General features: G+C 35.5%; 1 long non-coding RNA gene across 6 annotated transcripts in view; it reads right to left on the bottom strand.

Annotated features, from left to right (window-relative positions):
• Positions 1-14404, bottom strand: part of LOC146403598 (uncharacterized) — a 686469-nt gene that overhangs the window by 431468 nt on the left and 240597 nt on the right. The window contains exons 3-4 of one of the 6 annotated variants that reach the window (XR_014845511.1): positions 3426-3514; positions 2365-2468 (exon numbers count right to left, since the gene is read on the bottom strand). The exons of the other annotated variants lie outside the window; for them this stretch is intronic. This is a non-coding gene — a long non-coding RNA (uncharacterized LOC146403598). Of the gene's footprint in view, positions 1-2364; positions 2469-3425; positions 3515-14404 lie in introns of those variants that run through there. 6 annotated transcript variants of the gene reach the window in all.

Consider the following 14404-nt stretch of genomic DNA (forward strand, 5'->3'; position numbering starts at 1 on the left):
AATACGGTGTAAGCTGTTTCTGACATTCACTCTCGACTTCATTGAACTAACAATCAAAAGTGAAAAATGGAAAAGATGGAGAGACTGCATAAAGACTTAGCAGGGGAAATCTTTTAAAACAATTAAAAAGAAATCAAAATTATCCCCACTGTAATGATCTCTACATAAAAATTACTTGTGTTTTAAGAATAGCAATAGCCACAGCTGTAGCTCTGATTCAACCCCTAGACTGGGAACTTCCATATGCCACAGGTGGGCCCCAAGAAGCAAAAAAAGAGAGAGAGAGAGAGAAGAATAGCAATTATCAAGGCAAAGTGGCGTTCTGCAACTGAAATTATAGATTTAGATGAATAGAAATTATAAGTAGATATTCCTCAAATGTAACTAAATGTTATGGAGTGAAATGGTACTGTCATAAAAGTTTTTGATTTTATAAGTCATAGTAACTCTTTACACTCTCCTTGGAAAATAATAACTCGTCTTTTCAATCATAAGGGAAAAATCTTTGCCGCCGTTTTTTCTCAGAGGCATTTGCAAGTTGACTTTTTATCTAAACTCCAGTTCAGTCCTGGTACTTCAGCTCCAGTAAGCTTGTTATCCCTCCAATCCTTGACTATTTATTTTAGTTTCTCCGTATAAAACAATGAACATTAAAGACTGATAAACCCTGAAATTCTGTTTAAAGAGAAGACTTATTTGAACAACTAAGAATGCCAGATCATGAGGTTAATATTATTTTCAGTGATTTAGTTAGTATTTTTCAAAAACTTCTTTTTCATAGTTTCTTATTACTCCTATTTGCCAAGATATATTCTGAAGAACTCTGTGAGCTAGAGAGCTCCTGTTATGATAACTTGATGATGATAATATAGAGATTATACATAACTCTCCAGTTAGGGACAGAAATAGGACCAATGACAAACTTTTCGTATTTCCAATTTTTCCATTTCTACTACTCAAAACAATGACAAATACACACACACACACATATGGAGAGAGAAAAAGAGAGAAAGACAAAATAGCATATGGAAGATTCCAAGATACTGGGGTTACTTGGAAATCTTATCAAATAATATTATTATTGATATATTTTACGTAATATGCACACACAAAGCCATATTTTTCCAGTACATAATGAAAAGTATCTAGTATTTTGTAAAGAACCTGAGTTTGTAGTTTAAGGAAGCTGAATTTGAAATTAGCCCTATGCTAGTTTGTGACAAGTTCTATTCATCTAAAATATGAATAACAAATACTATTTTTCATTTTTTGGCGAAGAGTATATGAGATGTATACGCAATGTGCCTTGAATACTGATTATCTTTATTAATATAAATATTTGTATTACAGAAATCAGAGGAGTGTTCTGAGCACATGTAAGACTAGAAAACATTAAAGGTACAGTTTTCTCTCTTGCACCAATTTTCTGTCTGCCCTCTCAGCTTTTCCATGACAACTCTGGAAATATTTAACCATCACACAGGGTTTTCATATAGATTAAACAGCAGGTGGTTTTTGCTATTCTATGAAGTATATTCACACAGTGAGTCTTTCCATCTTACTAAGACAATGATGCAGTAGAGAAAATGCAACATCCATAGACACCACTGGCATTGTGAACTGCTTCCTTGTAATAGCCGTGTATTTATTTTATTCCATCCACATACTTGATGCCTTTTCTACTCAGCAGTACTCATATCTGGGGAGTTCCTGTCATGGCTCAGTGGTTGGCGAATCCGACTAGGAACCACGACGTTGCAGGTTCCATCCCTGGCCTTGCTCAGTGGGTTGGGCATCCAGCATTGCAGTGAGCTGTGGTGTAGGTTGCAGACGTGGCTCGGATCCGTGTTGCTGTGGCTCTGGTGTGGGCCGGTGGCTACAGCTCCAACTCGACCCCTAGCCTGGGAACCTCCCTATGCCCTGGGAGCGGCCCAAGAAATGGCAAAAAAACAAAAAAACAAAAAAAAAACCTCATATCTGGGAGTGAACTTTCAATGAGTGACCACAGAACATAAAACAGAGAAAAGGGCTTACAGTTTTCCCTGTAAGTCAAACAATTTGAAAGCTTCTCTTGTACTCACTTAAAAAAATAGAGTTTCCACTCATTAATCCAGTTTATGGTGTATACACATGATTGACTGAAACAAAGTACACTACTCAGGAATACATCCATCATACAAACAAATTATGTTTGTTTTTGGAGGGAAGGTTAGAATTCATTATACAAAGGACTACGGAAAGGCCTGTGTAATTAAAAGATATGTTAGTCTGTACAAGGTAGTTTGCTGGAAAAAGAGAAATCAATTTTTAACAATAGTCAAAAAATAATATATCCTGATGCTGCAAAACCATATATGACAATACCTGTGGTTTTTCTATCATTCACGTTTCTTTGCTGTCATCCATTTTGTCATGTATGTAGACAAATTTCCTCCTTCTTTCCTTTTCTTCGCTATACTTGTGTCATGCTGGGAACACAGTGACAACAAGCGATCCTTAACCTATTGAGCTACGAGGGAACTCCTGAGAAACATTCTTCTTATCCTTCTTAATTACATCAGTCAAAGATAGCAAGTACCAATAATCTGCCAAATTACTTGCCAAAGCAACTTTCACTACTTGGGTTATTTTTCATTAGTTGGTTTCCACCAAAGAAATTTTCGTTTCAAACAACTGCTTTTATCACATGTTGAAGCAATTAATCCTGAGTCTTTCTTAGTGGGCAGCTCATTAATTTTCATGACATGTTCTTTCATTGCTAAAGCTCTTACCAAAAAGAAATTATTTTTCAACTTTTCCAAAACATATTTCCTTGATCCTTCTTTTTAAATCAGTTTATCTCGCTTCTTTGTAAATCAATCAACTAATCAATCAGTCTATCTTCTATCTAAAGATAGAGATCTATAGGAATATATAGATATCTATATAAATCTGTGTTTATATATCTCTATATTTGTGTATACATACATATATATGACAGTGAAGACTAGTTACACAAGAATTTAGATATCAAAGAGGAGAGTACAGTTCTGTGGCCAGTGAATACACACTTGACTGAATGAATGAGATTTAAGACTTTCGATGAATGAGACTTTGACAGGTTTATGGCAGCTGCTTGTTAAGTTTCCCATTGTTTAACTGTGAGGGATCATGGAACTTGCTGAAAATAATACTGGCAAGGAAACTAGTACTCATGTGATACAGCATCTCTAAGAACATCAGAGTAAAATCAATGGTTTTAAGTGGAAACCTTCTGTGTGTGGGATGGTTTCAGAGACTCTGAACTGATTCTACCTGTTAACAGAGTCAGTGTTTCCATATTGTCTGGGTGTCTTCCAGGTTAAATTGGCTGAGCCTGGATTATATTAGGGACTCTATAGTAGCAAAACTGCATCTGGAGACCATACGTACAGTTTCTTTCTTACCAATTTTCACTTGGTTGTATTTATTGAACTTATGGAGGTGCTGAGTGAGCCATGGCAAGCTGCCTGTCAAGTGGAAGGTGCCATCCAGCCTGGTTGAAGGAAACAAAGGGACTCAAGATTTTTCGATGTAAGTAGCTGGTGGGAGACAACGTGGCTATCTCATAATTGCATATGTAAGTAATAAAGTCACTTTTATTAGATGCACAAAAGTATAGTTGTTGGAGATTTTTGTCATTTAATCTAATGTGTGGAATGCCTTCCATCCAACTTCCATTGAGATGTCCACTCAGCTTCTCTGCACATTTCCAATACAAGCCTACATGAATCAAACACTTCCACTGTTGAGTTCTTCCAATTGTTCGCTATTTCTCAAAAACTTCTAGATTTACAAGAAAAGAAACACTAATATAAAAATACACAAAATTAATTTAAATATTGTAACAGTCTTTTAAACTGAAGTCACTTATCTTTTTGGTTGAAATATAATAGAGACACAGTATTATGTTAGCTTTAGCTTACTACATAGTGATCTGACATCGAATATATTACAGAATGATCACTATGGCAAGTCTGAAAATCCTCTATTCCCATTAAAAGTCACAACATTACTGACCAAATTCCTTATGATGCACATTATATCCCAATGTCTTATTGATTTTATAACGGACTTTTGTACCTCCTAATCTCCTACACTTACACTTTATCCCTTCAAAACCCCTCCCCTCTGCCAACCACCTATCTGCTCTCTGTACGTATCTGTTTTCATTTTGGTTTTCTTTTAGATTCCACTATAAGTGAGATCAAAAGGTATTTGTCTATGTCTGACTTATTTCACTTAGCATAATACCCTTTAGATTCATTCATGTGGCCACAAATGGCAAGATTTCATTTTTATGGCTAATATTTCACTGTGTGTGTATATATATATACACACCACACTATTGCCACTCATGTAAATAATGCTGCAGTGAACACTGATGTGCATTTATTTATTTATTTATTTTGTCTTTTTGCTATTTCTTGGGCTGTTCCCGCGGCATATGGAGGTTCCCAGGCTAGGGGTTGAATCGGAGCTGTAGCCACCGGCCTACGCCAGAGCCACAGCAACGCAGGATCTGAGCCGCGTCTGCAACCTACACCACAGCTCACGGCAACGCCAGATTGTTAACCCACTGAGCAAGGGCAGGGACCGAACCCGCAACCTCATGGTTCCTGGTCGGATTCGTTAACCACTGCGCCACGACAGGAACTCCTGATGTGCATTTATCTTTTCAACTTACTGTCTCTGTTTTCTTCAGGTAAATACTCATTGCTGGAGTGCACAGCAGTTTTACTTTGGAGTTTTAGCGGAGCATCCATATCGACATCCACACTTTTTTGCTAGAGGACATGCCAATTTACAATCCTGTCAATAGTGCACGATGATCCCCTTTGCTCCATATCCTTGTCAACAGTTACCATTTGTTGTCTTTTTGCAGACAGTCATTCTGACAGGGATAACGTGGGATCTCACTGTCGTATCTATGATGATGAGTGATGTTGAGCATCTTTTCAGTTGTCTGTTGGCCATCTGCACATCTGCTTTGGAAAAAAGTCTGTTCAGGTCCTCCACCCATCTTTTAATCTGGGTTTATTTTTTGATGTTGAGTTGCATGAGTTCTTCGTTGTAGGAGTTATTTTTGGATATTAATCTATTATTGGATGTGTAATTTGAAAATATCTTCTCCCATTCAGTAGACTATGTTTTTCTTTCTTTTTTTTTTTTTGTCTTTTTGCCATTTCTTGGGCTGCTCCCGCGGCATATGGAGGTTCCCAGGCTAGGGGTCCAATCGGAGCTGTAGCCACTGGCCTACGCCAGAGCCACAGCAACATGGGATCCGAGCCGCGTCTGCAACCTACCCCACAGCTAAGGGCAATGCCGGATCCTTAACCCACTGAGCGAGGCCAGGGATCGAACCCACAACCTCATGGTTCCTAGTCGGACTCTTTAACCACTGAGCCACGATGGGAACTCCAGTTTTTTGGTTTTTTTTTTTTAATTTTATTGGTAGTTTCCTTCATTGCGAAAATCTTTTTAGTCTGATTTAGTCCCATTTGTTTATTTTTGCTTTTGTTTCCCATATTGTTTTCTGTATTTATTATTGTATACTAAGAACCTCAGGCAAACTGGACTAGTACCACAGAGCTAGAAAATATCTTCCTTTATCTGCTTTATCCACTAGTACGTAAGGCAATGCGGGCTTTTCATGGCAAAGCTATCACTAAGTCAGAGGTAAATCAAGACTCTCCTTGTTAGTAATTGGTTCCAAAATGATTAACCAAAACAAGAAAAAAAGCACTCTACCATGTTTTTACCTCTCTAATTATAGGGTATTTGCCTAGCTGTTCTTTTACCTGTAGTGGTATTGCCAAAAACGACCATTTTCTTACCTCTCTACTCTATGGGATGTGGGTCAATTACTTAATTTGCACATTCCTCCTTTCTGCTGTTCAGGAGGAGAGAAATGAAGAGTGGGAACTATGAGTCTTCTGTAGTTTACTTAAGCCTATGTCTATCCAATGTTCATTCCGTAATTTGAGGATGTGCCATTCTCCTTGTTTATGCATTTTACAGATATGCACAAGGAGTAGGGTGTAGTTCTAGAGATATATGGTCAATTTATACTTTCAACTCCTAAATATTTTAAACTTAGTAAGTGAAGAACAACTTTTTTATAATTCAGTTGTTCTGTTTATAATTCAGAACAACTTTTTTTATAATTCTACACTGGAGTAGAACAGCAAAGCCCAGTTTAATATCACTGACAATATCTGTGACAATAAAGAAACGCTGGAGGCAAAAGTGAGACACATGCCAGCCTCAATTCCTAGGGGGCCTGGAAGTCTCTGTAGGACAAAGCTATGAGAGAAGCTTAAAATCAGAAACACAAACTGTGAAACATAATCTATCATTCTATTTTGATTTACAACAGTGCTGTGAAAGGCATATATATATATTTTTTTTAATTGAAAAACAATTATGAAGATTTTGGAATAGTCAACCCTTGTGAGTCTTTAATTATATTTTCTCCACCAAGTTGGTGGCTCTACTTGCCCACACATTTGTGCAAATTTTAAAACTTCCACTGTACATACATATGTATTTAGTACTTTTCAACATTTAAAATTCTATTTATGAAGGCTAAATAGTGTTACTAAAATTTCCACACTCCTCCTACAGTTTTATGGAGATATTAACATACACCACTGTATACGTTTAAGGGGCACAGCACAATGATCTCACATACATCATGAAATGACTACCACAATAAGTTCAGTGAATATCTATCATCTCATATAGATATAAATAAATTTAAAATTTTTTCCCTTGAGGTGAGAAGTCTTTACCCTCTTAACATTCATATATAACATACAACAGTGATATTATACAGTATACATTATATCTCAAGTACTTATCTTTTTTTTTTTTTTTTTTTTTTTTTTTTTGGTCTTTTTGCTATTTCTTTGGGCCGCTCCTGCAGCACATGGAGGTTCCCAGGCTAGGGGTCCAATTGGAGCTGTAGCCGCCGGCCTACACCAGAGCCACAGCACGCGGGATCCGAGCTGCGTCTTCAACCTACACCACAGCTCATGGCAAAGCCGGATCATTAACCCACTGAGCAAGGGCAGGGATCGAACCTGCAACCTCATGGTTCCTAGTCGGATTCGTTAACCACTGCGCCACGACGGGAACTCCTCAAGTACTTATCTTTTATTCCTAGTTTTTACTGAGATATAATTGACATACAATAATATATAAGTTTAAAATATAACATATGATAATATATGTACATATTGGTAATGACTTACCACAATAAGTTTAGTTAACATGTGTCATCACAGTCAATTATTCTTTTTTCCCTTGTGGTAAGAACTTTTACGATCCACTCTCAACTTTTAAATACACAGTACAGTATTGTTACCTAGAGTCATCAAGCTGTATGTTACATCCTTAGGGTGGTCTGTACCTTGAGACCACCCTAACCCAATTCCTGCTTCCCTTTCCTCTCCCACTCTCTGTTTCTACTAATCATAAATCTGACCTCTTTTTCTATGAGTTTGCTTGTTTTTTGAAGTATAATTGACCTATAACATTATCTTAGTTCCTGATGCTCAACATAGTGATTTGATATTTTCATAGGTCACAAAATAATCCCCAAAATATTTTAAAAATATTCCTGTTTTTAAAAATAGTGATCTAAATTTCTATAAACGATCTTTCTTGTTTAATAAAAATTAACTTTTGAAGACATATGTAATTCTTGAGGTATTTCCAACTAGGGTGTGTTCTCCCCGCTTCTACCTCCCACCTGCCCTCTAAACTCTCCTCCCTGATAGAGCTCAGCAACAGTCATGTCCAAGGAGACGTTTTCCTTGTTTTGGCAAAAAGAGTGAGAACAAAAAGCAGCTGAGATAGAGGCTACACAAAATACAAACATTGTAATATGTTTCTAGGAAAATGCAAGGACTTCACCATAAGAAAGGCAGCCACTCTGGATAAGGGAGAAAAGCAATTACACTGAAGAGGCCTGAGCACAGAATTACAGCTCCTGAATTGGCTCTACTTAAACTTACACCTCTACGCTGCCTAGGCTGAGGAAGCGGCGTCCCCTTGTTTCAGCATTTCTTATGCTGGAAGACAGTGCCCAAGGCCAAGTATCACTTGTCAGGATAATCCAGTACCTAGCAAAAAGTCATCTTCCCATTTCTCGTCCCTAGATCTCATTAATCCTTAATTTAGAAAATATTAATCTGTGATGATGTATTAAAGTCACAGTTTCTACACATTTTTGAAAGGGTATTTTACTAATTTTTCCAAATGTGTCTTACTCTTTCATTCCAATATTTCATTGATGTTATCTGATCACTGATCTTGTTTTTTCTTCTAGTAATAACAGAGTACGTTCTAAATTGATCTCAAGATATTTTAGACATTTCTAGTTCTTAAAACACTTTTGGCTGCTTAGGAATTTTTTATCTTTATAAAATATTTTAACATGTGCCGTTTTAAGTTATTTTTAAACTCATATATAATCCTTGAGTACTTTATGAAGAAACAAATACTCATTACTACAACAAACATACACTGAGAACCTACAAATCATCCTCTACTCGCTTTAATCAAGAGATCAAGTATCTGATTACTGAGCGTCCACAGACCACTCATGGATGTGGTAAGAGCCGATGATAAACAGACAAGCAGTGCATGCAATATGTTTGCCATAGAGAGGTCACACCCTCACGGGAAAGACCAAAAGCAACAAATACAGCACAATGCTTATACAGAACACATGTATGTATAAAATACTCCATGAGCAGGAAAAAATAGGATATATTTATTTCCCTGGATGGGAAAAGAAAGTCTCCGCAGGTGACCATAAACCATTTTTTCCAGAAAAATCATAAAGCAGCCAAAATCCATAATCTTTCTTTTTTTGCTTTATTAACAATGTTACTAAGTAGAATGTTTATCTAAAATTATTAATTCTTTGGGTAGGTAATTGTGTTGGTGTCCAAAAAACAAAACAAAACCAAACCATTTTGACTTAATAGAAAAGCTGGTGTTTTCAATCATTTTTGTGGCAGATTCAACTAAAAACGCATAAATACAACAGGAGTCCTTCTTTGTAGATGTGTGTTGTTGTTATATCAAAAATATTATTATATAAATATGGAATTCACTGTCTCTCACTTCTCCATACAGTTACCTGTTAAACAATCTATTTCATTCTGAGATATCTATAACTTTCAACCCAGAAGCTTTTACAATTTTTATAAATTGCAATACAATGGGTCCAAATAAATGGACTTGCACTATAATTACTTTTAATTTAATGTCAATATATCCAAAACCAAGTTCAAAAATGGCATAAGTTTTCTGGTGTTTCTTATAATGGCTTATTCACATTTGTATCCATTTAGATCTAATTCAGTATCTAGCAAGAACCAGGCTCTAGATAATATGATTATTTAAGCTTTTATATTTTCTGAAAAATGAAAAGTTGCACATTTTAAGAAATCTGCAATTTACAGTTAAAAAATGTTAGGCTTGAGGATCATATTCATACCTATACTTTTACACTGAAAATACATAAGAAACCACTTTTCTCATTTGAGTTTTACAGAAGGAAATCCACAGCATAGGCCAGGTATACAAATTTCAGGAGTGACATACAATTTGCTCAACATTTTTAAAATTTCTTTTGAGATTAAACAGATTTATGTCTTTTGCGTTAATGTGTTGACTGGCTTTCCAGACCAGTCAGAAGTTTTTGAAATGCAATAACTACAGGAAAATAATGAAATCATTTATCCTGTGTCAATCTGGAATTTGGTGATATATAAATGGTGAGTGGAATCTGAAATATTTCGAAGAGATTCAAAATAAAATGTTTATTTCGGTTAGCTTCTGCCACAACTGACCTAATTATCTTGACACGTTCACAGTCATCTCAACTGAAAAGAAGAAATGGTTTATTTCAAGTTTCAAGTTCTCTAATTTTTATTGTGATTTTTCTTTGTTTTTCTATTTAATTTATGTTTCTCCAAGTCCTCAAATACTGTATTTTCCCACCAGGGACAATTTTGACTTTGTTGAGAATTAATTATATGATTATATTAAAGATAAATTAAAAGGAAAGGCTCCTATGTGGTTTTCATTCATGTCAACTGCTTTTCTTCATTCTAGGATGAGATGGTAAAGAGTAGGCTATTTTACTAATTTCCCAATGCCAAAATAATTACGATTTATTCTGGGCTACAAGTGCAGCTACTCATGTTTATCTGTATTTACCTAGGAGTTAGATGCTTGCTTTGGAATCATCCTGTGTGAAGCAGTGGGGCATTTGGCATTGGCCAATCACGTCTCTCCTCTTTTTTCAGCCTGCTCTGCCACTGCTGTACTTCATCTGGGAAACGTACTAACTATTCTTCATCTGGGTATTTATTATAACCATTTTCCATTAATGCCCCTCCGCCATTGTTCTATTATGTGGGTTTATGTGTCTTTTAAATCACTGTAATGAGATTCCAGGAGGGCTAGCAGACCAATTTAGTTCAAAATCTTGAACAAGAATCACCAAACATCTATTTATGTTTGTTGTTTGGATTAGTCTAAATTCTTGGCAAGAGATACTATCTCACGCCTCTTCCCTTTCTTAGTACTTGACATAGTGTCCAGCTAAGAACTGCCACTCAGTGATGTGCATTTGAGTAATCGATGTTTTTCTCCAGTATGTTCCTTTTTCAACACTCTTATTACTCTCAAGAGCAGGGAAGAAAGATCTTCTCTATCTATAGGTATACATGTACACATTCTTGTTCTTTATAATTCCCCATGAGGGCACCTAAGAGAATGCCACTGAATTTCCTCTAGTTCATCTCAATTTCAGTAAAACACATATGACATCATGGACTTTGAAGGGGAAGTAAATTATAAACACCCAAATGAGAATATGTTTAATATGTCTAGATTATTAAATTCTCCCAAATAGATTATCTATTAGTCTAAACATACAAACATTCTTGAAAGAAGTTTAGAAGGAATTACATAATGGCAAATGGAAATAAACAGATCAAAATCAAATTAAGGGCAAAACCCACCATTAGTCCAATCTGTATTTGTGATTAGAACACATATCAATGAATTTTTCATTAGGTCATCCTAAACTCCAAATATAAAAAGTAGTGTTCCAATTAAACAATTTTATTATAATATATTTTTGAAAACAAAATTTTACTTAACACCATTTATGGTGATCAAATATTTCAGTGGGAGGCTTAAATATATTTATATTATAAATAAAATTAAAGATTAATATAATTCAGAATCTGGCATTCATAAAGTTTAATTCTTACAGTGCTAAAATAGTCATTAAAAACATGCATTAATAAGCTTTGTGTAGGACTAAACTTGACTTCCAACAGCAAAGGTGGGCAACATACCCTGAATTATCCTCGGAAATTGTTAAAAGTGAAAATGATAAGCAAGCTTGAAGTAAAATGAACCTTGAAAACAAGAGCATAGCAACTTTTTTATGCTATAAAGTTAACTTATCACTTTTATTCCCAACTAATATTTTTAAATAAAATAATCTTTGTTGGCTCTTTATTTTTGGCAGCTATCATATACTGCATCCTTGGATTATATTTGTCTTAAAATTTGCTACGCACTGTACTACTCTCTCCTAAGCTAAGGATGAACATTTCTTCTATTAAACTTCTTCCATTTTGTCAGAAAGGCAAAACTACATTCATGTGTGTTCCAAGGAAGAATCAACCATTACAGTCCCTTCAGCAGATTCAGAAATTTGTGGGCCAACTGAATCATATTTGATATGAACTGTTCAATGGTGTTAATACCCAAGAGTGTTTTAAAATAGAATTCTCCATTGTTTTTTTTTTTTCCCATTATATCGAGTTACATTAAGCATTACTGGCTATCAGAAGAAACATACGTTAAGAAAGCAGATGGTCCTAGATTTCAACCTTGACTACACAATTTCTGTTATCTTGGAAAATTTACTTAAAACCTTTGAGATTCAACTTCCACTTTTGTGAAGGGTCTACGTGACAACTGAATGATCTTAGAGAATTTAGCGCAAAGATTGGCATAACAGACTCAAAACACACATTGTTTCTCTCCATAATACCTAAAGGCAGCACCTCCCCCCAAAAAAATGTTTAAATGGACATCATCTCAGCTCATGTAAGAAGTATTACCCATCAAAAAGGCATTCTAGAAAGCAAACAACCCATAAAACAATTGCTACTTAAAACTCTTATTGCCTTCACTTAGTGCAACTAAGATACTTTCTGGCCTGATTTAGAACTGTGAGAAAATAATCCCGAATGCTATGCATCCAAGAGAGATCTCTGTTGTGGAGTCAGTGACCCATAAAGCTGGGCATTAGACCTTCCAAGGACTTGGTTAAACCAACTGTATAATCAAGACTACGTAAGAAAAAACATTTACTCTACAGTAGAGAGACCTAGGCTTCTTTAATTGGTAAAACTGGGCAATATTACTTAACATGTCTAAAGCATAGTGTACGTGTGTGTATACACACATACACACACACATATACTATAGATATGGATACACACACTATATATACATACACACTATAAAAATTTATACACACACACATGCATTTGGCATGGGAAGGAAGAAGAGAGGTTATATTAACACTCAGTAACTGATAAAGAATAAAAAATCAATAGCAAGTGAAGTCTAAGAGCAGACAAAACACGCAAAGTCAGGAGAAATATCACATCTGAGATTTTGCAAGATTCACTTATTGAGGATAAAAAGTGATTCTCCGAGTTACCGAATTTATGTTCCTAGCTTCTGCTCCTAAAAACGCTCATATTATACGTTAGGCAATATTTTAGAAGCTCTGTATCATTAAATGAATACACAAAGTCATGGAACAAGTGTGTAGCCCGAGACAATAATGTTTAGGCTATTTCCCCATCACCTCAATGATATGACCCTGTGATTGGCTTGAGAACTGGGCAAAGCTGGCTCTAGGGTGGGGGTAACTCATAGATAAGGCAAGGCAAAGCAGGAACTAATACCAGGTTATTTTCAGTAAGACAGTGACTTTTATGCTCTTTAAATTAAAGATGCATCTTCTATTACTGAATTCAAGCAGGATACTAGGAAACTGGAAATTGAAGCGAGTAAATAAAACTGAATTTCACTGTAATGATGTTGTTTTATTTACAAAGACGAGGCATTTTTTGAAGACTTTATTTTTGTGGAGCAGTTTTAGGATCACTTATTAGTTATTTGCCAAGGGTACCTTCCAACAATTTGAATTGAAATTTTAAAGGGTACTTACATTTTTAAGGCCATTAATTTAAATTTCTAAATTTTACTCATAAATATATTAATCCTATTACTCCATTAAAATGCATGAGAATAAATTCTCCTGCATTATAACAAAAAAGGGGATGAAGAGGATTAAAATATTTTTATACATTAAAATATAACATGATCTATATACTGATGACAATATCTTTTTATAAAGCTAAGATATATTACAGACAATATTTTACAAAAATTTTCACTTTCTTAAGTTAGGTATTTTAATTAAATATTCCTCTTGAAAATTTTCTTAAGTGCATATTTCAGAGTACTTCCTGCAAAAAGATTATACCTGACACAGACGGGCAGATTTTATCATTCTGTGGATGATTCATCACCACACTGGTGGACCTGTAAATCCGGTGGACCTGCAAATGTCCTAGAACTGTCCTTGTTATCCTCGTATGAAACAATTTAAACATGGCCCTTAGTCTCAGTACAAAGGCGTCTGTAACTGCACACTCTGTGCGCCAGAGGAGCCATCATTAGCCAGAGATCCCAGGAACATTATTAGAGTGTTAATAAGGGCATTAGGAGAATTACACCTCTAGCAAACGGCATTAATTCTTCACCTGCACTTGTTTCAAAGTCAGACCATTACCAGTTAAATACAACTTACGCACTGTGTACAGTGTAAGTAGAGTAAGAAGTTGTTCAACCATGGATCCTTAACAAAGCTGTTGAACAGGTCTACATGGTCTTATTCTTGATTTCAGTCTAAATTATTAGGCACAGCATGGGAAACAATGAAAGAAGCATGTAGTAAATAGCCATTATTTGTCAGCTACTGTGCCAGGTGTTTTAAGAATACTGTTGAGATAGCCGTTAATTGTTTCCCTGCAAAGAGTCTCCTGCTTACCCTTTAAAAAGAATATTCCTCTTTACCCTAAAGATTTAACTGGAGATGAACATTCATCACTCAGCTAATGAATACTCTCCTCACATGGCCATTAGAGTCAGCAGAATCCGAGCTTCCGTGATGTTCACAATTTCTCTCTATCATGTTTTTGCATAAGAAAATCACTTGCCTTATTCCTCTCTTTCATACTTGCTATTTGGTGAAATGAGG

This window comes from Sus scrofa, chromosome 5 (genome assembly GCF_054392235.1).
Source record: "Sus scrofa isolate SSC_HxYL_T2T_F1_AM1 chromosome 5, Sscrofa_HxYL_maternal_Yorkshire_Landrace_v2.0, whole genome shotgun sequence".
Classification (NCBI taxonomy): Eukaryota; Metazoa; Chordata; class Mammalia; order Artiodactyla; family Suidae; genus Sus; species Sus scrofa.